General features: G+C 43.9%; 1 protein-coding gene across 7 annotated transcripts in view; it reads right to left on the bottom strand.

Annotated features, from left to right (window-relative positions):
- The window catches only part of Grip1 (glutamate receptor interacting protein 1), a 634,564-nt gene that overhangs the window by 286,088 nt on the left and 332,473 nt on the right, over positions 1 to 16,003 (bottom strand). The gene's annotated exons all lie outside the window — the stretch shown is intronic.

The following is a 16,003-nucleotide window of genomic DNA, read 5'->3' as shown; positions in this document are numbered from 1 at the left end:
ATATGCCACACGGACATCCCAATAAACTCCATTTGGATCGTATCATATGTAAAGAAATAGAATACAAAATGTAAAAGATCTAGAAAACCATTTAGGCGAATATATCATTTTCTGATGAAAAATCTTCAAAGCGAAAACAATGATGGAAATACAAGACCTTTTATGCTTAACAAAATCTTAATACTAAAAAAGATAAGATATAATCAGAAACGTAAAAAAATATTAAACAAATATGGAAAGACCAATATTATTCTCTAGAGAGTTTGGGGATCAATAGCAAGGTCAATAAGATGTCTAGGAATGCATACATGGTGGGAAAGACATGAGCACCAAGAACCAGAATGAGGCTAGGGAGTTGACGTACTTGGTAAGGAGCTTGCCTCACAAGGACCTGAGTTCAATTCCCAGCACCTAAGCAAAATGGCAGGTGTGGTGGCCTATGCCTGTATTCCAGAGCTGGGGGCAGGGCAAGGATAGCAAAATTGCAGGAACTTTTCAGCCACTCAGTCTAGCAGAATCAATGAAAGACTCTGTCTCAAGAAATAAAGTGATGAGTATGTTTTAGGAAGACACAAAAATCAATATATCTGGCATACATACACACACACACCTATGCAAGCACATGGGTGTGTATACATACATATCAAGAACCAGGGCAAATAAATAAATGCATGAAATATTCAGCATCAAACCCATCACAGAGCTGCAAGCCATAACAATGAGAAATGGTTTCATCTACTTAGTGTTCAGTGTCCCCACCCCAGCACTCTGCACACTGCCTCTGCAGAAATACAGCTGAGCACCACTTCCCCACAGAACTCCATGAGGATTTGCATCAAGAGCCTTGCACACAATTCTGTCCTGCGATACAGTGATTGCAAGGGAGGGATCTATCCTAAAGAAATTTTCAGACAGGTGTATCATCATAGCCTACTTAAAGATGTGTCAATTGCACTACTAGTTAGCTGTCTCCCACGACAGCTCCACGTACTCCTCCTTCTCCTTCAGCACTCAGCCTGTCTCTGAACTCTAGCCACACTGCCATCCCTGATGTACACTGTCACATCACCTTACCTCCTCCCAGATAAGGCTCATGATGCTGATACCCTCTGCATTGCCCAGGTATCCTCTCTAGCTAGACCTCACCCTGAAGGTCTCTGGCACACCCATCACTAAAAAAACACCTTAACCCAAAGTTCTTATTGAATAAAATTACAGATGAGTCAACAAATGAACGATTGCTGAGAAAAATACCTACTTTTTGTTCCTTTTTTCCTTTATATCCTAAAATTCCAAAATGATTTTTCCTGGACATTTTCCTACAGGAGAACCTTAATAAATGCAATTAAAAAGTAGTATCATTTTCTGCAGTTCATCTACTGAGTTAAAAATCAATGCTTCAAACTGTGAAATGCTTACGCTGTAGGATTTAAAACTAATAAACCACAGTCTTTTAAGACTTGTTTTAAATTATTTATTACAGGAAACTAAACTGAAGCAAGCGGCAGCAGTGAGCTGGCTCCCTGTGTATAAGTGGCCCAAGTGTGCTCCACTCTGCCCCAAAGTCCACATGTTCCAGGAGATTTCCAAAAGCAGGGCTTCTGAGACCCAAAGTAATGACTTCTAAATTACAGCTGCTGCTATTAGAGTTTCCTAGTTCTCCCGTAAATGGCGAATAAATAGTAATAAGTAATCATTATATATAGTAAAAACAACCAGCATATAATTAATAATAATTACTACTATTATAATACTGCCGATTTGCACATTGATTTTGATAAGTTAAAAATACCAGGTAAAGCATGGGAGCTAGAAAGGGTGCTCATGCCTGTGAGCCCAGAACCTGGGAGACTGAGGGAGGAGGATCGTTGCCAGTTTAAGGCTAGTGTAGGTTACATAATGAGTTCTAAGCTGGTCTTGCCTACAATGTGAGATCCTGTCTCAAAATGAAAAGAAGAAAAAACATGGAAAAACTAAAATCTAACAGGTAAAGGTAGGCTGCAAGGTCCCCCAGCACTAGGCCAGAGGACATTAAGATTCCAGTCCTCTGCACATCTGCCACCACCAGGCAAACTTCTGTCTCCCTACTTGGTACAGCCAGTGCCTTTCTTGCTGAGTGACCCTTTTCATTGTAGTAGTCTAAGCGACAAAAGTCACAGGGTCTTTTGCCATCAATTTTTCCTCTGCTAAGAACATTTTCCCTCCATCTCCTTCCCCATCTTCCTTTCCAAAGATGCCTTCTGTGTATTCTATCAATGAATGAAGCGGTGCCGTCTTTATAAGCCAGCTTTGCTACCTGCGTGTCCCTGTCTAAAGTCCTGAGTCACAGTGGATGTAATCCCACCTTGTGGTTTGTCTTTAAATTCCGGCTCCTCAAAGCCCCCATTTCAGCCTGGGTGAAATCTGTCTCCCGACTCATATCATCCACATGAACTCTTCAGTTGTACCTCAGTCTGTCTTGAGAAGAAAGCCTTGCTTGCTCTCAGTCTTAATAAAAAATAATAAGCAGTATTTGGTTTTGAAACCAGAAGCATGGACTTGCCAGTTCTCTGCCTGAGTCAAACACTGCCTGAAAAGTGAAAGGATCTGAAAACTTAACTCTGTCTTTTTAGAGACCAACCATGCTATGTACCATTCTGACACCAGGAAATCTCTCAGTTGGGCAATTGAGAGAAGGAATGCGGACAGCCTACTCCCTCTGCCTCCTTCCTGCCTTGATCTCACAAAATTCAAACCTAGTAAAAAGTCATTATTCAATCATTCCTGAAATTCTTTTTCACGCCCTCTAATGCGGTGCATTGACAATCTAAATGTTTTCCCCCCAAGATCAATCATCTATTAATATTATGATGTTACACTTTACCATTGGACTTCAGGGTAAAAAAATGAATTACTGCTGATATCACACGTCCATCAGAGATAGCGAACTGCATCAGATTCAAACAAATGAAGAAGGCTGGCCTGATGGAATTACTTGCAATCCTGAACATTGAGTGAGGGCCCAGATTGCCTGGGAGAGGCTCCTGGCGATGTTTAAACTGAAAGAGAAGAAAGGAGCTCACAGCTCACTAACAGTGGAGCTCCCTGTCTACACACAGCACGCTAACAGCGGAGCTCCCTGTCTGTCTACAGGGCACCTCCGAGGACCCTCTAACGTCCTTTAAAGGTGAGCTGCATACGAGCTCCGCGGCTCCCAGCAGAACGGCATGTCTGGGACACAGAACACACACAGTGCTCACACAGTAGGACACAGGCACAAGGCAACTCCAAGCCTTTTCACATCGATACTGGATAAACAGAATAGCATGCTACACCCCAAAGACTACCTAGGTTGCAACTTAAAGGTAATAACTTCAGTTCCTACCTAAAATGTTACTGCTTACATCTTTGGTGCCGGAGGAAAGGGGTGCAATTTCCCAGCTATTAATTCGAGGTAGTGGTAAGGGTTTACGGTGGTTGAGTGCCATCGGCTTATTGGTAAGGGAATGTCTAATCTGCCACGTCTTCCTTCTGGGTCAGACCTTGCTACATCAAGGCTGATCCAGTATATCCCATGGCTGGTAAAATACATTATTTAGAAAATAAAGCCAACTCCTCAAATATGCAAACTTCTGTCTCGTTTAATCCTCTCAGACCTTACCAGATGAAAGCATCCATTGCTACAGTTCGCTGGGCAGAGGAGCAGCCTACGGCCGGGGTGGGCACTGTTGCATAAAAGGACAAAGGTAAAGAGGCTGGGTATGCGGCATCAGAAATTAAAACAGTGCATCAAGTAGGTGGCACAGAGTAGAGTTTTCCAGTCCATCTGCCTATTGGGGTGGATGAACTTCTGACCTGGAACCAAGCATGTGCTTTGGACTGCCCTGATTAGCAGGTTTGCTAACGAAACGGCTCGTATGTATCAGTGCAGCAAAATCAAACAGACTAACGTTAAGGAGGACCAGGGGCAGCGAGGCAAAGCGAGAAGGGCTGCTGCTGAGCGCTAAGTGCCAGGGCCTTCCTCCAGCCGGCACCAGGCTGCTTAAGGTCCGTGAAGATTTTTTCATCTTAAGCTTTCATAATAATTTCTTGGACAACGGTGTCATAAGTTTAAAATTAAAATTTGATATGACTACAGTTTAGGGTTTCAATATTTTTACTTCTTTAGAAAATTAAAGGATGTTTGTTTTACTTAATACCTCTTAAAAATAAGCATGTTTCTGTTCGGTTGATATCCCTGGGAGCCTGCTCTTTTATTTATTTATAGTTTTTGAAGGGAAACAGAGGAGGAGTGGATCTCGGGGAGAGGGGAGGTGTGGGAGTGGAAACCGGGAGAAGTGGAGGCAGGGGAAACTGTGCTCAGGAAGTAACATATGCAAAGAATAAAAATAAAATAAAACAATAAACATGTTTCAAGTTCATTTATGCCCACATCCTGTTACACTTCACATTAAAAGAAAATTAAAACAGCTAGTTAGGTAGGTAAACACAAGAATACAAATTATTATTATATGTTTATGCAACTAAAAATCTTTGTAGTCGCTCCACAAACAGAGAGTTAGGCTGTACTGAGGCTTACATTATGTGCACGTTTACAAATTGTACACTTATGCATCTTGAATGCACAAAATAAAATCTGTATTTACCTTTGCTTTAACTGTCTGTACTGACTACATTCGGCTGTACTTGACTCCCTCTACTGGATAAAAATGATATTTTTAAAAATGAAAAGTCTACATTTCTTTCTTCAAGATTTTGATACATGAAATAAAGATAATTTTTAAAATTTCTGACACCTTAATTTTATCAAAACCAGAGGGAAAACAAGTTAAAAGAAGACATACCACTAACAATCATAATGGGTGAAGATAGGGAGTGCAATTCCTGAGTATGATGTAACACTAAAAAAAAGATAATATTCAAAACAAGACATTTTGAAACTAACTTTAATACTTATACAAGTGTTTGGCAGTTGTTAACTTCCAGAATAAACAAGATTTTTAAATGAACGAAAAACAAAACAATGCAGAATGTGATTCAAGGTCTAGGAGGCTAGTGACTTGAAAGACTTCTGAAGTATATTTATAAAGATAAAATGTTCCTATGCTGGTAATAAATGGCTTAGGACTCCAAATGGCCTTCCTATGATTGCACAGTGGCAAAAACCGGCTAAGGTACATCTTACCCGTAGTTCCTTGAAACCATTTTAACGGTCAAACCTGACCAGAGCTGAAGATGGGACCTGTCGACCTCTACCTATCTTACAGTGTATGAATACTCATAAACTCCACAGCAGTGATTTATTAATTGTGTGATTGTAGGCACAGTAATTAGTCGTGAGATTCTGCGGAGCTGTTCCTGAATGCTTCTGGGGGCTGGGAGTTGCATTTTATGAATACACGGGAAATATGAATAGGGGGTGTGCTAATTTGTAAAGGCTTAGAATTCAGGATTCCATTCTGCATTAAGTACTTCTCATAAGTTATGATGAATAAGCAACATCACCATTTTAAAGGAAAGCAAATGTCAGTGTGTGGCTATGTGCAATGACTGGACAGCTCAGTGCAATATTTATAGTAGATTAGAATGAGCTGTCTTCCCAGTCCTTACCTGGTCATTTGATACAAGCTGTATTAGATCTTTACAGCAATGTATAAAATGAAACACAGCTGTCATTTTATATGTGAGAAAACTGGGACGCGGTGTGACTTACAACTATTGTGAGCACAACCAGGACTTCGACTTGAGCCCTAATCTTGCAAAAGTCCCAAACCCAGAGGGACAGAAGCTGAGTCACCTTAATGATATCAGAACAACAGGAAGGTGTTGCTAGGCAACAGGTTTTGTTGAGATGAGGGTAATCACCAGATGCACTCACAGGTGACTTTATGTCTAACAGCTAACTTATAATAGTGACATCTGTATGAATTCGGATTTAGTTCAAGGTAAGGAGGCCTTGTTCAATTTTCAGAGACTGCAAGTTTCACAAGGGTGGGGATACTGGTTTGTGCTCTTCACCAGTACAGCCCACGTGGGAGTCTACACCAAAATTATACTGTCAAGTCATTATCAAAATGAATATTGAATTAACGAATGAGCTCATGGGGAAAGAAAGGCAGTGAGCCCTATGACCTTGGATACTTCTTGTACGCTGTGTGCAGCCCTGTATTTTTTCCTCTATGGCTAGTGAAGCTCTCTAAACCAGGACCGCACCATCGTTTTATCCCCAGCACTACTTTCATCAATAGCGCAGAGCAGATGTTTGTAAATGGCAGGGAATGACTATGGAAATAAATCTTAAGGGTTCTTCAAATTCACTGAAGATTTACTTCTTGGTCTAGAGACAGAAATCGAGACATCTAGGGCTCCAACAGAACATCATCATGCAAGAATGATGGTGATTGCGTTATGTAGTGTACTAATTCTGAACAGCTAGATACGTGTCTAACATTGAGATAAATCCCAATAAATCTTACACAAATAGGATACTTCTAAGGACACAGTGCTTATAAATGTGTTTCACGTGCATAGTTTAAAAACTGAATACATCTTTATTCTAGAATAGTTTTTATAAAACATGATGAGTACAAGACTAGGAGTTCTGAAACACTCTGCAGACAGTCTGCCCTTCTACTACTTTCTACCTTCTGAGCAAATGACAGCTTTGTCAGAATAATGAATCGAGGCTGGTGCATTATTAACTAAGCTCCATGCTCCTTACAGTTCCTTAGCATTCACATTTAATCTCTTTTGCCCCAGGGTTTCTTCCAGGAGACTCACTGCACATCATTACCACATCTCCAGGTCCTCCCCATCGCAACTGCTCCAACATGCCTTGATCTTGAGAGTCTTGGACTATCCTCCTCAAGTAGAATTTACCTGATGTTCAGCCATGAATGAAAGAAGATTATAAGTTGTTGGAAAGGAGGAACAGAGAGAAATGTCATTTCCATCACACTACATCCAGCACGCAGAGGCAGCCTCAGTTTCTGAACAGCCGGATATGGAGACGTTTGGCAGGTTTCTCTGCTGCAGTCTCCTCCCAGCTTTTGCTTTCTGCTCTGTGACACTGGAAGGAGGTCAGTATCTGTAACTCCCTGGCGGAGTAGAGGCTTATGCTATATCTCTCTATAATGTTTTTTCAGAACAGCAGAGGACCCAGTTATGCCATAAGTGAGAAAAAAGTGTGATGAGAAAACGTACTCTTCCCTGAAAACTGGTTCTGGGAGCTCTGAAGAAAGAGGGAGGAGGATGGACAGCAAGAACAAGGAGGAGGAGGAAGAGGAGGAGGAGGAGGAGGAGGAGGAGGAGGAGGAGGAGAAGGAGGAAGAGAGGTGAAGCATCACTGTCCAGCACATTTTCATCAGCTACATATCCTGTAGTTTTGCTTTTCAGTGCAGACAAGTGCAACAGTCATCTCTTAAAAATATGTCTTGCTCTTGAGGTAAGTTCATATTTATTTGCTTATATCTTTGAGTGTGACATTTATAAGCCCAAAGAATTTATTTCCTTTCTAAATATTAACCTCATACCTATAGGGAATATGGAGAAAACCCTGCATGCCTTTCCAGAGAATTAATGTTGCCTTGGCCCCTGAGTTAATGACAAAAATACAAAGGAGAAATTCAATCCCCCCCCACCGCCGTCATGTACTCTGTAAGACCTTTATGATTAAGGACAATCTTAACATAAATAATGCACGATCAATAATGTAGCAAACCAAATTGCATTTAAAATATTAATGTTGGTTCTTCTTTATAAAGAAAACTACAAATTGCCATCCAGACTGTGGCTTCTGAAGGTAAGGGGTACAATATATGAATGAGTCTGACTACTTCACTCCCCTCTCAGAAGTGAATTTATACAGGACACTTGCACAGGCTTCTCTGACCTTTCTGGAATACCACAGCACCGTCTGTTGTAGTAGAACAAAACATGATGCTTCTGCAAATACGAGCTAAACTTCTGTGCTTGACTCACACGGGGCAGATGTGTGTTTGTGCAGTCTGTCGTGATTTTATGGACGATAACTTCTCCTTCATTCTTCACCTATAGTGAGATAATTTACGAGTGCAGTAAAGTGGCTTCCAGGTTCTATTGATCTAGAACTCGGGTAACTTGATTTAGAACCTGTTCGCGCAAATCCCCACTTTAAGAAAAAGAATTATGAAAACCATTTGATTAAAATTGAAATGAACAACAAAGCAATGAGACCAAGGGATTTTAATGAAAGGTATTTTTAAGAATTTGAGTGGGAGACGTCAAACTGGCTAAAATGGATTCAGAATTGATGCATCTCAGCTGCCATTAGCAAATGCATCTTGTAAATAAACCTTCACATGCCCATGCCCAAATTAGAAATACCTAAGGATTTATGAACATAATTAAGTCATCAAGAAAGTTTTCTGAGCATAGAAATCTTATCTGACCTTAGATCAACAAAAGGTTTTATATCAAGAAAATTAAATTTTCTTAAGCCTTGTCATATATCAATAAAACAAAATTCACTTTGGCGATTGCACACATTGATACTTGGTACCATAGAAGAAGAAAGGTAATTTATCTTAGGAATAATTAAACATAGAAATGCAGTGTGGTAAGAGACAAAGCTGTTGGAACTGTAATTTTACATACTTGCAGTCAAACTCCAGTCTCCCCCTTTCTATTACGTAACCTGTGGCAAATCAGGTTCATCTTAATCCATCCTTTCACACAGGAAATCTTCACCTCTTAAGCTTGGTGTGATCGCTAGTCATGTAGAGCCTGGCTTGGTGTGATCGTCATGTAGAGCCTAGCTTGGTGCGATCACCATGTAGAGCCTGGCTTGGTGTGATCGCCATGTAGAGCCTGGCTTGGTGTGATCGCCATGTAGAGCCTGGCTTGGTGTGATCGCCATGTAGAGCCTGGCTTGGTGTGATCGCCATGTAGAGCCTGGCTTGGTGTGATCTCCATGTAGAGCCTGGCTTGGTGTGATCGCCATGTAGAGCCTGGCTTGGTGTGATCGCCATGTAGAGCCTGGCTTGGTGTGATCGTCATGTAGAGCCTGGCTTGGTGTGTTCTCCATGTAGAGCCTGGTTTGGTGTGATCGTCATGTAGAGCTTGGCTTGGTGTGATCACCATGTAGAGCCTGGCTTGATGTGTTCTCCATGTAGAGCCTGGTTTGGTGTGATCGTCATGTAGAGCTTGGCTTGGTGTGATCACCATGTAGAGCCTGGCTTGATGTGTTCTCCATGTAGAGCCTGGCTTAGTGTGATCGCCATACGTAATAACAAACTTTGCTTGCTCACCTTTAATGTTAGTGTGACCTCCCCGAGGATAGCGGGCAGCCTTTGAAATCTATGGATCATAGGACAATATCACCAGACTGAGTTCAGAACCAATGATATCTAAAGAGTCACGAATGAAAAGCAGATATGCAGAACATCAAAAATATTTTCATAGACCACTTCTCATCTATATAAGCCTTTGAACTAGAAAAGAAGTGAAATAGTCCAACAGACTTCTTTCTCATCTTCTAAAATAAAAATACATCCCTCAAATTTTCCTTCACTAACTTGCCTTACAGCAGCCATTTTTTCAAATTAGGACAGGGTAGCAATAAATATATCTGTGCAAATCCAAATCAGAACCTCCCTAAGAAATAGGATAGCGACTGCCTACTACACAGGGTTATCAGTCAGTGGCCTCATTTGAGTTGAGCAGTATGCATGTTATGGAAAACAGAGACAATGAAATCAGTCTCCAGTTACAGTGTTTAAAATGTGGGAGCCACTGTGGTACACAGAAGTTTGGGTGCCCTGGGAATATTGGCTTTCCCATCATAGAGAATACCCAAAAAGGGAGCAGAAGCCTACAAGTTTGTCCCCTGAAAGTCACACTTTCAGTAGCACTACCTACTTTGTCTATGGCCCATGTTATCATGAGGGGTCATAGGGACCACGAATGTTGAAGTCTGTGGGCTCCGCTGCGCTGGCTTTGCCCTTCACTGCCCTTCACCAACCTGGACACTGCAGCAGGAGAGCTAGCTCCGCCCCTCGGGGGAAGAGTTGTCCCCCTCCCACCCTGCACAGGCTACCGGGCATACGCTACCACCTTCCTTGCTCATCCTTCCCAGGCTTTCGGTGCTTCCCTTCTGGTAACTTCCCTGGATGCTTCTTCCCTCTCCCAAAGCTAATTTACCATGGGCACATCTCTATCACGGACAAACGCACCATATTATCATGTAATCTGTTGATTTACATGTCTGCTTCTCTTACCAGTTGTATTAGACTTCATCTCATTGACATAAATGATGTATGGGTGTTAGCAGGTCAGAAGTCACTGTGTAGACTGTGCACACGCTCTAGGTATCTGTGCGCATGCGCTAAGGCCCCTTTAAAAACACGCTCCACCCGTTCCCCCTTCTCTTTTCCACTGCTTCTCCGAAGATGCAAGTAGGCCTTTATACCTCTCCCTTCCAATACTTTCTCTTGCACTTTCTCCTTTTTTCCCAATAAACCTCCAACATGAGAGTTTGCTGTATGGTGTGATTCGTCCTTGACGATAACAGTGGAGGGGAGGTTAAATATTTGCTTTAATTCAGAAGTTTCAGTCTATAGTCCTCGGTCTATGGATTTTGGGCTTGTGTGAGGCAGAGGTTCACCGTGGCATAAGCATGTGCTATAGACCAAGAGAACAGACGAAGAAGGGTCTAGGGAGAGGAACTGTTCCCATGGCATGTTCCTACTGATTCATTTCCTCCAACCAGGTACCATCTCCTAATTTTCCTACCACCCAGAAACCACTCACTTATTATACATCCATTAAGGGATTAATCCATTAAGTAGACCAAAGTCCTCAGAATCCAATCACTTTCCCCAAAGTCACTATTTGACAACTACGGCCCCAGGACATGCACCCCGTGGTACAAGTCATCTTCAAAGCATAACACCAGTCAAAGGGCTCACAAACCTCTGCACAGCTCTGCATCTGCAGCCTGCATGCCTGTATGGTCAGGAACCATTCATTAAATTATCAAAGTTAAAATTGACAGAAATGGCTGGGAATTTCCTTAGAAAAAGATGGTCTACTTAAAACTATCATTTAACTCTATAGCTCTCACGCCCTCACTGGTTCCTCCCTCCAACAGGGTCAGCTCCAGTGTGCTGTCCAGGTGAGGTACATGACTGTACTGAAGGGTGGAGGATTAGGGAGGAGGGGAAGGAGGGGAAGGAGCTGGAGGGTGGGCAGGCAGCTGTACCCTGAGGGGTGGAGCAAGTTCTCCCAGGCCTGTGAAGGGTGGGGCCGTCTCAGCTCAGCTCAGTCAATAGGAATGGTTTCTATGACCCCTGAGGTAACATGGGTCATGAACATCAACACACACCCCAGCTGCAGCAGGATCACGGACAGAGACATGGCCTATGGCAGTGTTCCAGTCCTGATGTCACCATGGTCCCAGTGGTCGCACAGGTCACCCAGATCAGTACGGTCCTGGCGGCAGCATGACTTTGGACACCAGCATGATCTCAAGTGTCTGACCAGACCCGAGGCATCTGCACGGCCTTGTTGGTAACAAGAGCTATGGACATCAGCTCAGACCTTGGCTACTGTAGGACAATGGACTCAGGCATGGCCTTCGGCTGAAGCCCTTGCCTGGAGGACACCACGACCCCTGGTGACAGCTTGGTTATTTCGATCAGCGCAGCAACAGTGGCGGCACAGCTGTCGGACACCCACATAGCCACAGGTTGCAGCCTAGGCCCTGGGCATCTTTGTGGCCTTCGTCGGGAACATTGTCCACAGACATCAATTCAGACCCCAGCTGTAGTAGGATCACAGACCCAGACATGGTTCCAGGCAGCAGCCCAGGTTCTGATGTCAACCTGGCCCCAGGTGGCAGCATAGGCCACTCGGATCAGCATGGCCCCCAAGGCAGCATGGCCATCAGACACTAACGTGACCCCAGGGTATGGCCAGACTCCTGACATCGGCATGGTCTTTGATGGTATAAGGAGCTACAAACAGCAACACAGCCCTTGACTGCAGTAGTGATGATAGGGGAGTTCAGCCAATCACATTCTGTCCGTGGGGCGTGTTGCCCTAAGGCAAAAATTTACTTATAAACCTGGCAGGTGCGCTTCCCCACCCTCTCTCGCTTGGCTCCTACGTTCCAGGGACTCTGGTGTAAGTTTTCCTTCTGTTTATTAAAGCTGTATCTTTTCTATTAAGCTAGTCTGGCGGATCTTTAATTGCCGATTGACCTCGCCCCTTCATAGTGCTATGACCAGACATAGCCCTTGGCATCAGTCCTGGCACGGATATGATGCCATGGCCCCAGGTGATACTACTGGCCACTTAAATTGGCAGAGACTCAGCAAAGGTACAGTCCTCAAACACCAGCATGGTCTCAGGTTTCAGCCTCCGCATCCATGTGGCTTTTGGTTACAACATGGGCCACTGGACATCAACACAGACCCCAGCCGTGATAGGCATGGATCCAGACATGGTTCTTGGTAGCCGCCTGGGTCCAGATGTGCCATGGCCCCAGGTGGCAGCACAGGGCACTCAGTTCAGCATAGTCCCCATGGCAGTGTAGCCCTGGACACATGGTCCCAGGAGGTGGCCAGACTACAGGCCTCTGCATGATTAGAGAAGTCAAAGACATCAACACAGGCCTCCACAGACTTGCTTCTTAGCAGTAGGCTAGGCCTGAACATCTCCTTGGACTGGACAAGTAGGCCATCCACGCACGTCAGCCTGCTCCTAACCACTCTCACCTCTTCAGATCGGCCTCTCTCCCCAGCACATAAACCTATCTACCTCTCTCTTCCATTTCCCCACCCTGTACTGACTCACAATAATGGTGCCCGACCACCTGATGCCTGAGGGTCTGAGAGCAGCAGACAGACCCTGCCTACCCTTGCTTGCCATGTGGTAGCATGTGTGAAGGGAAGATATCCCCCCACCCCCCGCCGCCTCTTGGTACCTGCGATAGGCAAGAGAGCTGGATCCAGAATCACAAAAGACGGAGAACTAGCTCTGTCCCTCACCAGCTGCAGCACACATAAGAGCAGGCCCTGAACCGTGCCTGAGCAACACACTAGACCTGACACTGTTGTTGGGGGATGCAGCTCAGCCAGCCCTGAGGGTGTGAAGGCAGGAGAGCTGACCCTACCCCTCTGTTGTACACCTCCTACAGCAATCGGGAGAGAAGGCCCTCATCTCGCCTTAGCAAAACAGTAGAGATGCCCCTGGTGGTATTAGTGACTGTAAGCCAGACCTGAGGACCAGAGAGGAGAACTGGCCCCACTCCTTGCTAAAGGCTGCACTGGCTGAGCTACACTAGGCTGTGCTGGAGAGCACTCCCTGGTAGAGATTATGAGGGAAAGCTGACCAACACAGCTATCACCCAGGCTCAGAACTAGGACTAAGAGTTGGTCCACCCCAACATCCACCTCATCTATGAGCTGTTGGAGCATGTGAAGGAGATGAAGCTACAGACCCAAAGCTGCCGCATCTCCAGGACACAGGACAACAACAGGACATCCTAGAGGAGCCCCAGTGAGGGCCCAGTATCAGTAGTGTAGCAGAAGCCAGAGGCCTAGAACCAGACCGATGACTCATAGCAATGAACACTTAAGAAGTAAAGATGAATGGACTAAAGAGAAAACTGATTCACAGGGGCACACTACAGCTTCCACAATGAGACAATGAAGTCTTTGGTTTTGTACAGGAGGTTGCAAGGGTAGAGGGTGGAAGAGAGGAGGTGGGGGGATGAGTGGAATCAGGATGCACGGTGAGAAATCTGCAAAGAATCAATAAAAGCTTAAAGGTAAAGCAAACAAACAAACAAAAACTATCACTTAAATTCACTCTATCAATTCAATCAGTGGCCCAGCACAGTTCAATCCTATACAGTAATGGGTTATTTTCACAAGATGTAAAATTTTATTTTATTAAAATTTCCTACCTATTTCCAGCTATAATTTTTAAGTCTAATAGCTGGTATTCTAATCTCATTTGAAAAATCACATTTGCTGCACTTTCTAAATCCGATCATTCAGTTTGGCTGCTGTGAGCCTGACGAGCACTTTCCAAACACATCAAATAAAATTAGGATACAGTTCGCAATTCAAGGGTTTGATGTACTCAGAGTGTAAAATATTTGAAGGAAAAATCTTCTATTCATACTGTATTTTATTAAAATTGATTATTTAACTCTGAAATTCTCAGCAGGTAACCAAGAGATCAGAATTGGGGCCTATACAAGGCAAGATCATAAACAGATCACAAAAATCTCAACTTCTCCATAATTATCAAATTACCTTTTAAATAAGACCCCCCCAAAATGGTTGACATCTTTGCAGCTTTAGAAATATTAAAAAAAATCGTTAAATAAACACTGCCAGAAAATCTATGCCACTGAGTCCTATTTGCTAAACACAGCTAGGACAACTTAAAAACCGTTAGACATTACGTACAGTGAACAGCGTCCCCATCTTTCAGGTGGGCAGTAATTACTTTGGATTTTTCCCTCATCATCCACCCACTCACCCATTGGTCAAATCTAGGTCCACTAGATCATAGCCACTGAGTCTCTGGACACTCCCTCCTCTTTCTGTCTGACTCCACTGCTATGATGCAAGCCTTCAGTTTACCTCTCTGATCCCTCCCTCCGGTGAAGCCAGTGAGTCTTATAAAGTCCTATGTGACATGTTCTTGCCTTGGTTAGGGTTTCTATTGCTGTGAAGAGACACCATAACCATGGCAACTCTTATAAGAAAAACATGTAATTGGGGTGGCTAGCTTACAGTTTCAGAGGTTCAGTCCATTATCATCATGGCAGAGAGGGTGGTGGCGTGCAGACAGGCATGGTGCTGGAGCTGAGAGTCCAGGCAAGAGGACTTGCAGGCAACAGGAAGTCGACTGAGATACTGGGTAGTATCCTGGGCATAGGAAACCTCAAAGCCCACCCCAATAGTGACACACTTCCTCCAACAAGGCCATACCCACTCCAACAAAGTCACACCTCCTAATAGTGCCGCTTCCCATGAGATGATGGGGCCAATTGCACTCAAACTGCCACAGTTCTCTACCAGTTTCTATTGCTACGGTTATAAAAACAGTCTTCAGCAAGGTACAGGGGTTTTTCACGATCAACTGCAAAGGCTGACTTTCTATTTGACTCTGACCCATCAGATAGTACTTGCTATATTCCTTGTACTTTCTAGAATTCATTGTGTGGATTGCTCTTCCTCAAACAGGCTTCATCCCACCATGGCCCCCAGGACCCTCTCCTTACACAATGGGCTGCTACATCCCTATTTCCTCCATCAGATATCACCCCCAGCGTTCAACAACTTTAGAATGGCTGTCAGCCCATCTGTCTCCCTTCTACATAAAACACTGTTGGTAGGAAGAGTTCTTTTCAGCGTTGTTACGGTGTCAAAGGTCTGCCTGAACTAAGGCAGACAACCACTCCTTGGAAGTTTAATAAGTGAACGCTTGGTTACCTTTCCCTAAGACTGATTTTTAGAAGAATAATTGACAGAAAACTGTGCAGATGTGTAACAGGTGGGCAGACAGGCACAGTGACAAAGATCTCAATCAATGGTTCTCAACTTGTGAGCTGTGACCTCTTTAGAGGTTGAACAGCCCTTCCACAGGCGTCCCCTAAGACCATCAGAACACAGAGATATTTACATTATGATTCATAACAGCAGCAAACTTACAGTTATGAAGTAGCAACAAAAGTAATTTTATGGTTGGGCTCACAGCAACCTGAGGAACTGTATTAAAAGGTCACAGCATGGGGAGGTTGAGAACCACATCTAGATTAAGACACAGGGCTGCTGCTGCCTCCCTCATCCTCTTCTCTCCTTTAATCTGTCTTCACCAACTCTGCACGGGGAACTTAGGTGAAGTTACTTTGAATCTAGAAGTCTAGGAGGTTGCACTACTTAGAGCAATTTAAAACGTGTTCCCTAAGAGGGTCATTCACTCAGGTTAGCCCGTCTCTGGGTAGCCCTTGGGCCGAAAGGAACAA

The sequence above is a fragment of the Myodes glareolus genome, chromosome 26 (assembly GCF_982192425.1).
Source record: "Myodes glareolus chromosome 26, mMyoGla1.1, whole genome shotgun sequence".
In the NCBI taxonomy this organism is placed as follows: Eukaryota; Metazoa; Chordata; class Mammalia; order Rodentia; family Cricetidae; genus Myodes; species Myodes glareolus.
This window is presented reverse-complemented; position numbering and strand designations above follow the sequence as displayed.